Raw genomic sequence first — 15,964 nt, forward strand, 5'->3', positions numbered from 1 at the left:
TGGGTTGGTGTATCAGTGAGAGAATGGATTGATGTATCAGTGATAGAATGGGTTGGTTTATCAGTGATAGAATGGGTTGGTGTATCACTGACAGAATGCTATGGTGTATCAGTGATAGAATGGGTTGGTGTATCAGTGATCGAATGGGTTGTTGTTTAAGTGATATAATGGGTTGGTGTATCACTGACAGAATGGGTTGGCATGTCAGTGATAGAATGGGTTGGTGTATCAGTGATAGAATGGGTTGGTGTATCAGTGATAGAATGGGTTGTTGTATCAGTGATAGAATGGGTTGTTGTATCAGTGATAGAATGGGTTAGTGTGTCTCTGACAGAATGGGTTGGTGTATCAGTGATAGAATGGGTTGGTGTATCAGTGATAGAATGGGTTGGTGTATCAGTGATAGAATGGGTTGTTGTATCAGTGATAGAATGGGTTGTTGTATCAGTGATAGAATGGGTTGGTGTGTCTCTGACAGAATGGGTTGGTGTATCAGTGATAGAATGGGTTGGTGTATCAGTGATAGAATGGGTTGTTGTCTCAGTGATAGAATGAGTTGGTGTATCAGTGATAGAATGGGTTGATGTATCAGTGATAGAATGGGTTGGTGTTTCAGTGATAGAATGGTTGTTGTATCAGTGATAAAATGGGTTGGTGTATCAGTGATAGAATGGGTTGTTGTTTCAGTGATAGAATGGGTTGGTGTGTCAGTGATCGAATGGGTTGCTGTATCAGTGATAGAATGGCTTGGTGTATCAGTGATAGAATGGGTTGGTATATCAGTGATAGAATGGGTTGGTGTATCAGTGATAGAATGGGTTGGTGCATCAGTGATAGAATGGGTTGGTGTATCAGTGATAGAATGGGTTGTTGTTTCAGTGATAGAATGGGTTGGTATATCAGTGACAGAATGGGTTGTTGTATCAGTGATAGAATGGTTTGTTGTTTCAGGGATAGAATGGGTTGGTATATCAGTGACAGAATGGGTTGGTGTGTCAGTGATAGAATGGGTTGTTGTTTCAGTGATAGAATGGGTTGGTATATCAGTGACAGAATGGGTTGGTGTATCAGTGATAGAATGTGTTGGTGTATCAGTGATAGAATGGGTTGGTGTATCAGTGATAGAATGGGTTGTTGTATCAGTGATAGAATGGGTTGTTGTTTCAGTGATAGAATGGGTTGTTGTTTCAGTGATAGAATGGGTTGGTATATCAGTGATAGAAAGGCTTGGTGTATCAGTGATAGAATGGGTTGGTGTATCAGTGATAGAATCGGTTGGTGTATCAGTGATAGAATGGGTTGTTGTATCAGTGATAGAATGGGTTGGTGTATCAGTGATAGAATGGGTTGGTGTTTCAGTGATAGAATGAGTTGGTGTATCACTGACAGAATGGGTTGGTGTATCAGTGATAGAATGGGTTGTTGTATCAGTGATAGAATGGGTTGGTGTATCAGTGATAGAATGGGTTGGTGTATCAGTGACAGAATGGGTTGGTGTATCAGTGATAGAAAGGGTTGGTGTATCAGTGATAGAATGGGTTGGTGTATCAGTGATAGAATGGGTTGGTGTATCAGTGATAGAATGGGTTATTGTATCAGTGAAAGAATGGGTTGGTATGTCAGTGATAGAATGGGTTGGTGTATCAGTGACAGAATGGGTTGGTGTATCAGTGATAGAATGGGTTGGTGTATCAGTGATATAATGGGTTGGTGTATCAGTGGTAGAATGGATTGTTGTATCAGTGATAGAATGGGTTGTTGTATCAGTGATAGAATGGGTTGGTGTATCAATGATAGAATGGGTTGCTGTATCAGTGATAGAATGGGTTGGTGTATCAGTGATAGAATGGGTTGGTGTATCAGTGATAGAATGGGTTGGTGCATTTAGTGATAGAATGGGTTGGTGTATCAGTGAAAGAATGGGTTGTTGTTTCAGTGATAGAATGGGTTGGTATATCAGTGCCAGAATGGGTTGGTGTATCAGTGATAGAATGGGTTGTTGTATCAGTGATAGAATGGGTTGTTGTTTCAGTGATAGAATGGGTTGGTATATCAGTGACAGAATGGGTTGGTGTATCAGTGATAGAATGGGTTGGTGTATCAGTGATAGAATGGGTTGGTGTATCAGTGATAGAATGGGTTGCTGTTTCAGTGATAGAATGGGTTGGTATATCAGTGACAGAATGGGTTGGTGTATCAGTGAAAGAATGGGTTGTTGTATCAGTGATAGAATGGATTGTTGTTTCAGTGATAGAATGGGTTGGTATATCAGTGACAGAATGGGTTGGTGTATCAGTGATAGAATGGGTTGTTGTTTCAGTGATAGAATGGGTTGGTATATCAGTGACAGAATGGGTTGGTGTATCAGTGATAGAATGGGTTGGTGTATCAGTGATAGAATGGGTTGTTGCATCAGTGATAGAATGGTTTGCTGTTTCAGTGATAGAATGGGTTGGTATATCAGTGACAGAATGGGTTGATGTATCAGTGATAGAATGGGTTGTTGTATCAGTGATAGAATGGGTTGTTGTTTCAGTGATAGAATGGGTTGGTATATCAGTGACAGAATGGGTTGGTGTATCAGTGATAGAATGGGTTGTTGTTTCAGTGATAGAATGGGTTGGTGTATCACTGACAGAATGGGTTTGTGTATCAGTGATAGAATGGGTTGTTGTATCAGTGATAGAATGGGTTGGTGTATCAATGATAGAATGGGTTGGTGTATCAGTGACAGAATGGGTTGTTGTGTCAGTGATAGAATGGGTTGATGTATCAGTGACAGAATGGGTTTGTGTATCAGTGATAGAATGGGTTGTTGTATCAGTGATAGAATGGGTTGTTGTATCAGTGATAGAATGGGTTGGTGTATCAGTGATAGAATGGGTTGGTGTATCAGTGACAGAATGGATTGGTGTATCAGTGATAGAATGGGTTGGTGTATCAGTGATAGAATGGGTTGGTGTATCAATGATAGAATGGGTTGGTGTATCAGTGACAGAATGGATTGGTGTATCAGTGATAGAATGAGTGGGTGTTTCAGTGATAGAATGGGTTGGTGTATCAGTGATAGAATGGGTTGGTGTATCAGTGATAGAATGGGTTGGTGTATCAGTGATAGAATGGGTTGTTGTATCAGTGATAGAATGGGTTGGTGTTTCAGTGATAGAATGGGTTGGTGTATCAGTGAGAGAATGGATTGATGTATCAGTGATAGAATGGGTTGGTGTATCAGTGATAGAATGGGTTGGTGTATCACTGACAGAATGCTATGGTGTATCAGTGATAGAATGGGTTGGTGTATCAGTGATCGAATGGGTTGTTGTTTCAGTGATATAATGGGTTGGTGTATCACTGACAGAATGGGTTGGCATGTCAGTGATAGAATGGGTTGGTGTATCAGTGATAGAATGGGTTGGTGTATCAGTGATAGAATGGGTTGTTGTATCAGTGATAGAATGGGTTGTTGTATCAGTGATAGAATGGGTTAGTGTGTCTCTGACAGAATAGGTTGGTGTATCAGTGATAGAATGGGTTGGTGTATCAGTGATAGAATGGGTTGGTGTATCAGTGATAGAATGGGTTGTTGTATCAGTGATAGAATGGGTTGTTGTATCAGTGATAGAATGGGTTGGTGTGTCTCTGACAGAATGGGTTGGCGTGTCAGTGATAGAATGGGTTGGTGTATCAGTGATAGAATGGGTTGATGTATCAGTGATAGAATGGGTTGGTGTTTCAGTGATAGAATGGGTTGCTTTATCAGTGATAGAATGGGTTGGTGTATCAGTGATAGAATGCGTTGTTGTCTCAGTGATAGAATGAGTTGGTGTATCAGTGATAGAATGGGTTGATGTATCAGTGATAGAATGGGTTGGTGTTTCAGTGATAGAATGGTTGTTGTGTCAGTGATCGAATGGGTTGGTGTATCAGTGATAGAATGGCTTGGTGTATCAGTGATAGAATGGGTTGGTATATCAGTGATAGAATGGGTTGGTGTATCAGTGATAGAATGGGTTGGTGCATCAGTGATAGAATGGGTTGGTGTATCAGTGATAGAATGGGTTGTTGTTTCAGTGATAGAATGGGTTGGTATATCAGTGACAGAATGGGTTGTTGTATCAGTGATAGAATGGGTTGTTGTTTCAGTGATAGAATGGGTTGGTATATCAGTGACAGAATGGGTTGGTGTGTCAGTGATAGAATGGGTTGTTGTTTCAGTGATAGAATGGGTTGGTATATCAGTGACAGAATGGGTTGGTGTATCAGTGATAGAATGTGTTGGTGTATCAGTGATAGAATGGGTTGTTGTTTCAGTGATAGAATGGGTTGTTGTTTCAGTGATAGAATGGGTTGGCATATCAGTGATAGAATGGGTTGGTGTTTCAGTGATAGAATGGGTTGGTGTATCACTGACAGAATGGGTTGGTGTGTCAGTGATAGAATGGGTTGGTGTATCAGTGATAGAATGGGTTGGTGTTTCAGTGATAGAATGGGTTGGTGTATCAGTGATAGAATGTCTTGTTGTATCAGTGATTTTCAAGTGATTTAAATGCTTGCATTGTAAATTGTTTTAGGAGTACATTTTGAGGGTTTGAAACTCTCATCCATGCCCTTGTTATCTCTAGACTTGACTATTCCAACACACTCCTGGCTGGCCTCCCATGTTCTATCCTACATAAACTTGAGGTAATCCAAAACTCGGCTGCCTGTGTCCTGACTCGCACCAAGTCCCTTTAACCCATCTTGAGGTCATCCAAAACTCGGCTGCCCATGCCCTAACTTGCACCAAGTCCCTTTCACCAACCATCCCTGTGCTCGTTGAACTAGATTGGCTCCTGGTTAAGCAATGCCTCGATTTTAAAATTCTCATCCTTGTTTACAAATCCCTCTATGGCCTTGCCCCTCCCTATCTCTCTAAGCTCCTCCCCACAACCCCCTGAGATCTCTGCGCTCCTCTAATTCCGGCCTCTTGTGCATCCCCGATTTGAATCGCTCGACCATTGGTGGCCGGATCTTCAGCTGCCTAGACCCTAAGCTCTGGAATTCCCTCCCTAAACCTCTTCGCCTCTCTACCTCTCTTTCCTCCTTTAAGACGCTCCTTAAAACCTACCTCTTTGAACAAGATCTGCCCTAATTTCTTCTTATGTGGCTCGGTGTCAAATTTTGTTTTATAATGCTTCTGCGATGCGCCTTGGGACATTTTACTGAGGAAGGATGTTCTTGCCATGGAAGTTCAGCGAAGATTCACCAGGCTGATACCTGGGATGGCAGGAATGACGTATGAGGAGAGATTGGGTCGATTGGGCTTGTACTCGCTGGAGTTTAGAAGAATGAGAGGGGATCTCATCGAAACTTATAAAATTCTGACAGGACTGGACAGACTAGATGCAGGAAGGATGTTCCCGATGGTCGGGGAGTCTAGAACCAGGGGTCACAGTCTAAGGATAAGGGGTAAGCCATTTAGGACAGAAATGAGGAGGAATTTCTTCCCCAAAGAGTGGTGAACCTGTGGAATTCTCTACCACAGAAGGCAGTAGAGGCCAATTCATTAAATATATTCAAGAAGGAGTTGGATATATTTCTTAAGGCTAAAGGCGTCAAGGGATATGGGTTGAAAGCAGGGACAGGGTACTGAATTTGGCTGATCAGCCATGATCTTCTATGTTTTCTATGTCTATGTTTACTATGTTTAAAGCCGCTATATAAATATATAAGTTGCTATTGTTGTTGTTGTTTGGGGGGGGTGGGTTGGGGGAGATACTGGAAAATGCCACAAGCTGGGCGATATTGCTGTATGGATTGGTCATTTGTCTAATCTTCTAAACTGTAGCCGATTACCGCTGGGAATCATGGATAAGAAGTGCACTCGTTTCTCCAAAAGTTATGCAATAATAAAAATAAAATGCGAATGCACCGACAGCCCTAAGGACACTGAATAGCTCTTTTGTTTCTTTGCCAGTGAAGCTGGAGCTGTTTTTAATATAGAAGGCCATGGCTGGCTATCTGCGAGCTCCCGATTAATCTCACTTTGAATTATGTTGCAGCAAGAATAAATTGCCAGAGAAAGATTAAACGAGTTGCAGGCAGAAATCTGCCTTCCCCTCCACCTTACCCCTGATCAGGAAGTAATTTTGTACATGTTGAGTAGTATATTGGAATATCATTTTGCTACACAAGTGAGGGATGGCTTGCCCGTTGGCATCGTCATTCTCTGTACGCAGTGTTACCCATGGCTCAATGGCAGCGCTCATGTCTGAATCAGAAGGTCGTGGGTTCAGGTTCCAGTCCAGAGACTCGAGCAATGAATCTAGGCTTTTGGATGAGGCGTTAAACTAAGGCCCCGTCTGCCTTCTCAGGTGGACGTAAAAGATCCCGTTGTACTTTTCAAAGAAGAGCAGGGGAGTTCTCCACGGTGTCCTGGCCAAACATTATCCCTCAACCAACATCGCTAAAACAAATGATCTGGTCATTTATTTCATTGCTGTTTGTGGGACCTTGCTGTGCGCAAATTGGCTGCCGTGTTTCCTACATTAAAGCAGTGACTACACTCCAAAAATGCTTCATTGGTTGTGAAGTGCTTTGGGACATCCTGAGGTTCTAAAAGGCCCGATATAAATACAAGTCTTTGTTTTTCCCAATCTAAACCAGGTCATCACGGAACACTAGAAATTTGTTGGACCATTCAACCCATTGGGGTAGGTTTTCAACTTGACGCCCATAATGGAAATGATTTCTATAATGGATGGCTGATCCACAACTCCAGTTTTACGCCCAGGTGGCAAGTTGAAAATCTATCCGATTGGATCATTCTCTTCCCATCGCCCTGTATCTCTCTGCAGCAAATATTTATTCACTTATCCTTTAAAAAATGCAATGGTCTTTGCCTCAACCATTCCTTACGGTAAAGCTTTCTATACTCCCAACAACTCTCTGTGTGAAGGGATTTCCCCGACCCTCTCTCTTCACTCTCTTAGTGACATTTTTAAATTAATGTCCCTTTGTCACTGACTCCCCCAACCAGAGGAAATAGTTTATCCCTATTCATCCGATCAAAATCCTTAATAATTTAAAAATATATATTTTAAATCTCCTTTTAGCCTTCTTTGCTCCAGCAGAAATAGTCCTAGCATCTCAAATCTCTTCTCATAACTAAAATTTCCCACCCCTAGCATCGTCCTGATGAGCCTACCCTGTACGCTCTCAATGGTCTTCAGACCTTTCTATAATCCAAAATTGCACACTGTACTCCAGCTGTGGCCTAACGGTTGCCTTATACAAATTTATCATTATCTCTAATTTTGTATTTATAAAACCCAAAGGCTATTGGCCTTTTTACTGGGTTTATCTACTTGTACTTGCACTTTCAGGGAACTATGTCTTTGAACCCGTGGGTTTCTCTGTTCGTCCTTCAGTGCCTTTCTATTGAGTATACGCTCATTAGCTTTTTCTTCCTCCTAGAATGTATTGCCTAACACTTAGCCATATTAAATTGTATTTGCCACTTGACCGCCCAAGAAGATGTTGGAAGATGTCAATTAAGAAAGAAAGAACTCACATTTATATATATTTTTTATACATTCATGGGATGTGGGCATTACTAGCAAGACCAGCATTAATTGCCCATTCCTAGTGGCAGTTGAGAAGGTGGTGGTGAACAGCTTTCTTGAACCGTTGCAGTCCGTGTGGTGAAGGTACTCCCACAGTGCTTTTAGGGAGGGAGTTCCAGGATTTTGACCCAGCGACGATGAAGGAACGGCAATATATTTCCAAGTCAGGTTGGTGTGTGATTTGGAGGGGAACTTGGAGGCGGTGGTGTTCCCACGCGCCTGCTGCCCTTGTCCTTCTAGGTGGTAGAGGTCGAGGGTTTGGGAGGTGCTGCCGAAGAAGCCTTGGCAAGTTGCTGCAGTGCGTCTTGTAGGTGGTACACACTGCAGCCACGGTATGCCGGTAGTGGAGGGAGTGAATGTTTCAGATGGTGAATGGGGTGCCAATCAAGTGGGCTGCTTTGTCCTGGATTTTGTTGAGCCATTTCCTAACCATTTCAAGTGCCTTTCATGACGTCTCGATTTAACGTCTCATCTGAAAGACGGCACCTCTGGCAACACAGCACTCCATCAGTACTGCACTGGAGTTTCAGCCTAGATTTTGTGCTTAAGTCTCATGAAATGGGACTTGAACCCTCAACTCTTCTGACTCAGAGGTAAAAGTACTACCCACTGAGCCATGGCTGACATCGTTCCAACACAGCCCTGAAAGGACTCTCTAACAGATGCTACTTGACTCGCTGAGAATTAGAAGGGAATCATTTCCCCTGTGAGGGTGGGGCATTTGGGTAGACGTCCTCTGAAACTATTCTTTCATCTCCTGCAGCTTGTTGTGCAGCAACATTGGTAGATGACCAAGAGTATGCTCTGCGGGCTTTTCCTCAGACAGCTAGAATTTCTCACGCATTTCTACCAATGGGATTTATTGTGTTGTGTTGAATTGCCAAAGCTGTCCCACTGGCTCGGAGGTAAAACCTCGGGAGGGGTAGAATTTCTGTGGGAGTTCCCCAATCTCCCACTGTAACTTTTCCTGAAGATTGACAGTAACCCGAGAGAAAAGCCATAAATGGCCGTTTGCACCGTTCTGCTCTGATCTTCCGCCAAAGTTACGATGGGAGTTCGGAAGAAGCCCCCTGGAAATTCCAGGCTTCTATCTCTGAGCCATGAAGACCTAAAAGGTCCCAGATTCAATCCAAGTAATGACGTGACCAAATAATTATGAACTCCTAAAGGTTGCGGAGTGGTGGGGGTGTGGGTGGGGGCGGGTGGGTGGTTGAAGGTTACAGCCTGGGTAGGGTCAAATGTTGTGGATGGAGTCAAATTTTATAAAGACAGCGGCAAAGTGGATGGGGAACCATTACCTCTTAAAAAAAAGTCCACTTAAACGACTGCGTGGGAAACTATAGGCAGGAAGTGGAAATCAGAAAACCAGTTATTCCAGGAAATCAACAGGTCAGTCAACATGTACATTCTGAACTTCCAGGAAGGAGTTATACAATGGCAAAGATGAAGGCCTATGTATAAGGCTTCCACATATTCTCTTAGCCAAGGGTTGATACAGAGGGAGGCTTAGGAGATAAAGGAAAAGAAAGGTCAGTGCTGATTTAGCTAGTCTCAGTTGATACAGTGGGGTTCCCCAGGGGTCGGTACTAGGACCACTGCTTTTCTTGATATATATTAATGACTTGGACGTGGGAGTACAGGGCACAATTTCAAAATTTGCAGATGACACAAAACTTGGAAGTATCGTGAACAGTGAGGAGGATAGTGATAGACTTCAGGAAGACATAGACAGGCTGGTGAAATGGGCGGACACGTGGCAGATGGGATTTAACGCAGAAAAGTGCGAAGTGATACATTTTGGTAGAAAAAATGAAGAGAGGAAATATAAACTAAAGGGTACAATCCTAAATAGGGCGCATGAACAGAGAGACCTGGGGGTATGTGTGCATAAATCTTTGAAGGTGGTAGAGCAGGTTGAGAAAGCAGTTAAAAAAGCTTACGGGATCCTGGGCTTCATGAATAGAAGCACAGGGCTTGAATTTCACAGGGCCGTGGAGGCAGGAATGGAGGCGTGTGGAGTGTTAAGATTGCAAAAACTGGCGGGTGGGCCCAACCCCTCCTCCATCCCAGCTCCAAGCAATTTTCAAGAAATCGTGTTTACTGCTCCCGTCTCCGTCCCGCCTCCAAGAGGCGGGATAGGCCCTTAAGGCCATTCACAAGCACTAAATTTCCTCTATTACCCCATTTTGAAAGGCCTTTGTGATTTTAACCCTTTTCCGATGTGAAGCACGCCTGCTCTGAAACACGACGGTGAAACCTGGCGGGAGCACAGTTGGATTGCTGACTATTAGCTGCAGCTCAACCATTAAATAGGATATTTGATCAGCCACCATTTGCAGGTAGCAGGACTTTGTTGTCTCAGGTCTGGGGGAACTTTTAGAAGGCATAACCACAGCTGTGGAAGTTTGGAGACTGACACCCATCTCCAGTGTGACCTCCTAGGAAACTCCTCTCGCCACCTTCACTGAGCGCTTCCTCAACAGCAGCAACAACAGGAGTGCCAGGGTCTCCAGAGTTGTCGTGGTTTGCTGTGCATTTCACAACATGGCACAGCGTCGTGGCTTGCAGATTCTTGAGGACCAAGTGGCTCCTCACATATCCTCCTCAGATGAGGAGGAGGAGGAAGAGAGCGAAAACGAACATCTTGCAGAGGCCCATCAACCAGCGGCAGCAGTACGCGAGAATATTGCTGCCTGGGATGCAAGGAACGCACTCATCTTGGCCAGATTTGCTTAGCCTAGCCAATCAAGCCTCGCAGCTTCTTATCAGAGCTTCGACAATGGTCAAGAACCAACGGATTCCTAACAATTTGACCACCATACTGACAATTGCAAGTAATCCTAAGCCCTCAATGTGGAAGTCCCATTAACGAAATAACACACGCCACAACTGCAGCAGTAGCCATCAGACTTTTTATTTACAGTAACCATCTGATGGCTTTTTAACATTAAACATCAAATTTCACCCATGTGACTACCCTTGTGACTATTTTTGCAGTATCTTTCTCTTACGCATGCTCCTACATGGTGCTTCCCCTGTGGCTTCAGCAGATGTGGAGGCCCCTTGCTCAGTTTCTTGCTGCTCCTGTCTCAACACCTTTGGGGGCGTCCTCTGGGGTTGTGAACCTGTGAGGGCTCGCCAACAGTCTGCTGCTCCTGCGGCTGTGCAGGGGTTTAGATGCCGATCTCAGTTGGGTGTGGAATCTGGTGGGGCTCTGACCGAGGGCTCTGCAGTGGCATGGAAGTGTGAACGCTTGGAGAGGAGCCCCCACTTCCTTGATGTCTGCCACCAACTTCCCTCTCATGGGTCAGGTCCCCCTCAGTGCTTGCAAGTGGCTTGAGAGCACCTTGCTGCACATCAGGGGGGGCCATGGGGACCCGTATCTGCACTGGTAGTCCTATTCAGAAGAACTTCCATGAAGGTCTGGTTTCTTTGTTCAATAGATGACCATCGCTCCTCCAGAGATGTCATTCTATTCAGAACACTCACCATGTTTTCTGCACTCTGGCGACTTATCACCTCAATGGAGGTTGCCATCCTTTCCATGGTGATGCGTTCATGCACCAATGACAACACAAAGGCTCTGCTCATGTTCGCAATGGACTCCTCCATTCGCTCCACACTCGCAGCGACCCTGGAGACAAAACCTGCCAGAGACTTGTGCATCTGTTCCTGGAGTTCCAGTACCGCTGATCTTGTGGATGGACCCAGAGGCAGAGGGTCGACATGCAGCTGAGCCGAGCTGGCAGAATCCTGCGCCCTCCGACTAGGACTCTCCACTGCTGTCCCTGTCTCCACCATCTGCTGATGCTCACTTGTGAGCTGTGATACACCAGGTGACAACACTACTCTATCTCGCAAAGGTCCCACCGAGGTGTGAGTGTCTGCGCTGGTGCTGGGTGCGCTGAATTCTGCTGACGCTGTGCCCTCAGAGGTTGCAGCTTCCTCTGAGGAGTTTGGATGCTCAGGCTCTTCCTCCTGGCTAGTGGGGGTGGTCGATGGTCCTGTGGGGGAGTAAAGGAAAGAGTCAGAGATGTGATGCCAAGGTTACATGCACATTGCATATTGCAGATGATCATAAGTCCATCTGTTAGAGCTTCAAAAACATTATCAGCGATTCATGCAATGTCAATGAGAGAGATGGAAATCTATTCTGTCACCAGCTTGCTGTGATGCACCTGTCTGTCCGTCCCCCACTTGCGCATCTTCCTCCACTCCTACGATCTCCAGGACCGCAACCTCCCAGGGGGTGAGCTGGGCTACTGATGGTGGCCCTCCTCCTGTCCTCGCTCTTTCCCTCTTATTGTGAGCTCACTTTTCCTGCAATGAGGGAGACAAGTGGAGTTTGAGTGAGAATGAAGGAGTGAGTGTAGAGAATCCATAGCATAGATGCTTAGAAGGAGACAAAGATGGAGTGAGGTGGCAAGACCAAGGGCCCTCCGTGTGTTGTAAGTTGTTTTCATAGCATCACAGTGATAGGGAGTGTGAGGGCTGCATAGTCGAATAGTTAGGTGAATGTGACCATAGAGAGAGAGAGAATGGGTAAGTGTGCGTGGATGTCAGTGTCAAGTGGGATGTGGAGGAAGAGATTGCTAAAGCTGAGTGCTGGTGAGGAGAGGCAATGGGGATCAGACTGAGGGTCATGGGAAAGTCATACTCACTTTTCCAGTGCACAGAAGGCCATGAAACCTCTTCCTGCACTGAAGCCAGGTTCTGCGGGTTATCGACAAAGAGTTGACCTCCTGGGCCACCTGGATCCACAGAGTCTTGGTTTGCTGGGGAGGCTTCTTCCTCCCTGAAGAAGGGAAGAGCACCTCTTTATTGGCTCTTGCTCCCTCCACTAAAGCTTGCAGGGCAACGTCATCAAACTTGGGAGCAGACCTCGGCCTCTCGCTGGTTATTCTGCCTCCAGGTCCCTCTAACATGAAAGGCCAAAGGGTTGGCAGTCTGCAGAAGAAGCAAGGCTTGTTGCAGACCTTAAATGCAGCAGCAATGATGACGTCATCGGAGGCAAGTTTCAGACTGAAAAAATTAATTGGGCCATGGGTTCCCACAGGCTGGAACTCAATTGCCCACTTAAGTTAAAATCGCTTCATTCTCCCATATTGATTTAGAATCGGGTGGCTAACATGAAATGCGGATTACACGACCCCAGCCCGCCCCAGTGACAAAATCCAGCCCATAGAGTACAAAAGCGTAGAAATTATGATGAACCTTTATAAAACACTGGTTCGGCCTCAACTGGAGTATTGTGTCCAGTTCTGGGCACCACACTTTAGGAAATATGTGAAGGCCTTAGAGAGGGTCCAGAAAAGATTTACAAGTATGATTCCAGGGATGAGGGACTTCAGTTACATGGACAGACTGGAGAAGCTGGGGTTGTTCTCCTTAGAGCAGAGAAGATTGAGCTAGGGCCTGGAATGCAATGTGGAGGCAGACTCAATCATGGCTTTCAAAAGGGAGTTGGATAAGTACCTGAAGGAAAAATAATTGCAGGGCTACGGGGAAAGGGCAGGGGAGTGGGACTAGCTGAAGTGCTTTTGCAGAGAGCCGGCACGGGCTCAACGGGCCAAATGGCCTCCTTATGTGCTGTAACCATTCTATGATTCTATAGGGACAGAACCTGGAGTGATTGAATTGACCTTAGCTGCAGGGCTGGAAAATCCAATCAGGGTTCCTGCTCCTGATAGCTATCCAGTGAGTCCAGCGTATATATATATATAGAGGCCAGGATGTGTGACAGTCACTGTCCAGCTTCATACATGAAGAATGGAGGCTTAGGCGAGGTCTTTGGGAGAGGAAGGGAGATATCAGGCAGAGTGCAAGTTTCCTCAAAAAGAAAGACTTGCATTTATTTAACACCTTTCATGATCACCGAATGTTCCAAAGTGCTTTACAGCCAATGAAGTACTATTTTTTAAAGTGTTGTAATGTAGCAGCCAATTGGCACACAGCAAGCTCCCACAAACCGCAATGTGACAATGACCAGATAACCTGTTTTAGTGATAAATATTGGCCAGGACACTGGGGAGAACTCCCCGGCTCTTCTTCAAAATAGTGCCACGAGATCTTTTACGTCCACCTGAGAAAGCAGGTTTAACATCTCATCCGAAAGATGGCACCTCTAACGGTGCAGCACTCCCTCAGCACTGGTGCTGGGAGTGTCAGCCTAGATTTTTGTGTTCAAATCTCTGGAGTGGGACTCAAACCCACAACCTCCTGACTCAGGAGAAGTGAGGGTGCTGCCCACTGAGCCACGGCTGACTATTAGGAAAAAAGCTCTCTCACTAGTTCAGGTGAATTCTCACAAGCATATGACGGGCAGCAAAGAACCAGCTGGTCCATCAAGCCTGCCCCACATTAATGACACTTGGAGCATCAGGACCAGATGACATGCCCCCCACCCCAGCAGCGATGTAATCTACTGGGAGGGGCCAATAAAAAAAACAATAAGTGTAAGGGGGGCAGCTTTTAAGAATGTGGTGTATGTAACCTGTTCCACCTTAAGAGAACTACCTTAAGAGATGTACTACTTTCTCTTGGCTGCTGTATACTGTAATACCGGTGGTGACCACACCGGTATATAAACATTGTGTAGGGATTTGCTGGGCAGTTCAGCCCTGACCTCCGAATAGTAAAGACCTGTTAAAGTTATTCTTGTGGTCTGTGTCCAGTGATTTATAATAAGCATAACTGGGACACACAGACTTAACAGTGGCGACGAGTCCGATCTTACCCTGCGGCAGTTTTACATCCAAGGCAGCTTCGTCCTCAGAACGGGCGTCGAGAAGAGGCATCCGCCCTCATCATCCTGCTGAGCACCATCACACGGGAGGCATCGAGAACCCGGGTTATAAAGAAAAATTCTGACCACGAAGCCCTCCATCAGCGACAGGCAGTGATCATCCCTTCTACCACGGTGGTGGGTAAGCCGATCAGCGACACGAGCAGAAAGTCGGCCGCGTTGACTGTGGAGTAGGGGAGGGAAAACGGAGGAAAAAGGGCGGAGAACTCAAACGCAGCCAGTGTAAAGGACCGGCCTGCATGCGGGGCTGAGAGGCGCAACAGCAGGGGAAGCGTGAATGCCCACGGGAACCGCGGGGGAGTAAAAGCAGCGTCGGGGAATTGAGAACTGCTGGGGAGGCGAGAATGGCAGCAGCAGGGCAATCGCCATTGCAGCCAGTGGGCGAAGAAGGCAAACGCGGGAATCCGCCATTGTAGTCGGCGGGGGAAGAAGACGAGCGCGGGAAAGACCGACAAGCGCGGGAAGCCGCCATTTTAGTAAGCGGGGGAAGAAGACAAGCGCGGGAAGCCGCCATTTTGAGAAAAAGAAAAATTTAAAAACTTGTAAGGATGCCTAAACATGGGAACATTAATACCTTTGAGAGCGATATCGAAGATTGGACCACGTATGTAGAACGCATGGAAGTTTATTGTAAAGCAAATAAGGTACCAGATGATGAGAAAGCACTAACCTTATTAAGCTCAATGGGTGCGAAGACATACGGGCTATTGAAGCACCTTCTATCACCAGATAAACCAGCGGATCAGACTTTCGCGAATATTGTTACTGTCCTGAAAAATCATTTAAACCCCACGCCGCTGATGATAGCGGAACGATTTTAATTTTACAGAAGAACGCAGCTGAAAGACGAAAGCAACGCTGAATTTTTAATTGAACTGCGTAAGCTATCAAAGTACTGTCAGTTTGGAACAGGACTAGCAGATGCGCTGAGAGATAAATTTGTGTGTGGATTGTTAAAAGAAGGAACACAAAAGCGACTGCTTGAGGAGAATGATCTTACGCTTGATAAAGCTGTCACTATTGCAGCATCGCACGAAGCCGCAGCGAGAGGCACTGCGGAAATGCAGCTACGGTCACCGGAACTCAGCACCAATCAAATGGTCTTGGGTACAGTAAAATGTTATCGTTGTGGAAAGACAACGCACGATCAGAACCAGTGCTGGTTCAAAAATCAGGAATGCAGAAAATGTGGCAGGCTTGGTCACATAGCTAAAGTATGCCGGTCAGGAAAGAAGACCAGCAACAAAAAGTCACCGCAGGAAAAGTACAGAAAGGTACACAAGGTGACAGAGAACAGTTCGAACGAACAGAAGTCAAATTCAGACTCCAGCAGTAATGAACTGGGTAGTCTAAGAGTACACAATGTTGGTAATGAAGCAGACCTCCAAACAATCTGGATCACACTTCAGATAGCAGGAGTCCAAGTGAAGATGGAATTGGACACTGGATCGGCATTGACGGTCATGAATAAGCAAGATTACAAAAGGTTATTCACACATATTCCCCTACGGGATACGGAGATTGTATTGAAAACATACACGGGGCAAAGAGTATA

The sequence above is a fragment of the Somniosus microcephalus genome, chromosome 10 (assembly GCF_052327205.1).
Source record: "Somniosus microcephalus isolate GS21.2 chromosome 10, FLI_Smic_1.0, whole genome shotgun sequence".
Taxonomy (NCBI): Eukaryota; Metazoa; Chordata; class Chondrichthyes; order Squaliformes; family Somniosidae; genus Somniosus; species Somniosus microcephalus.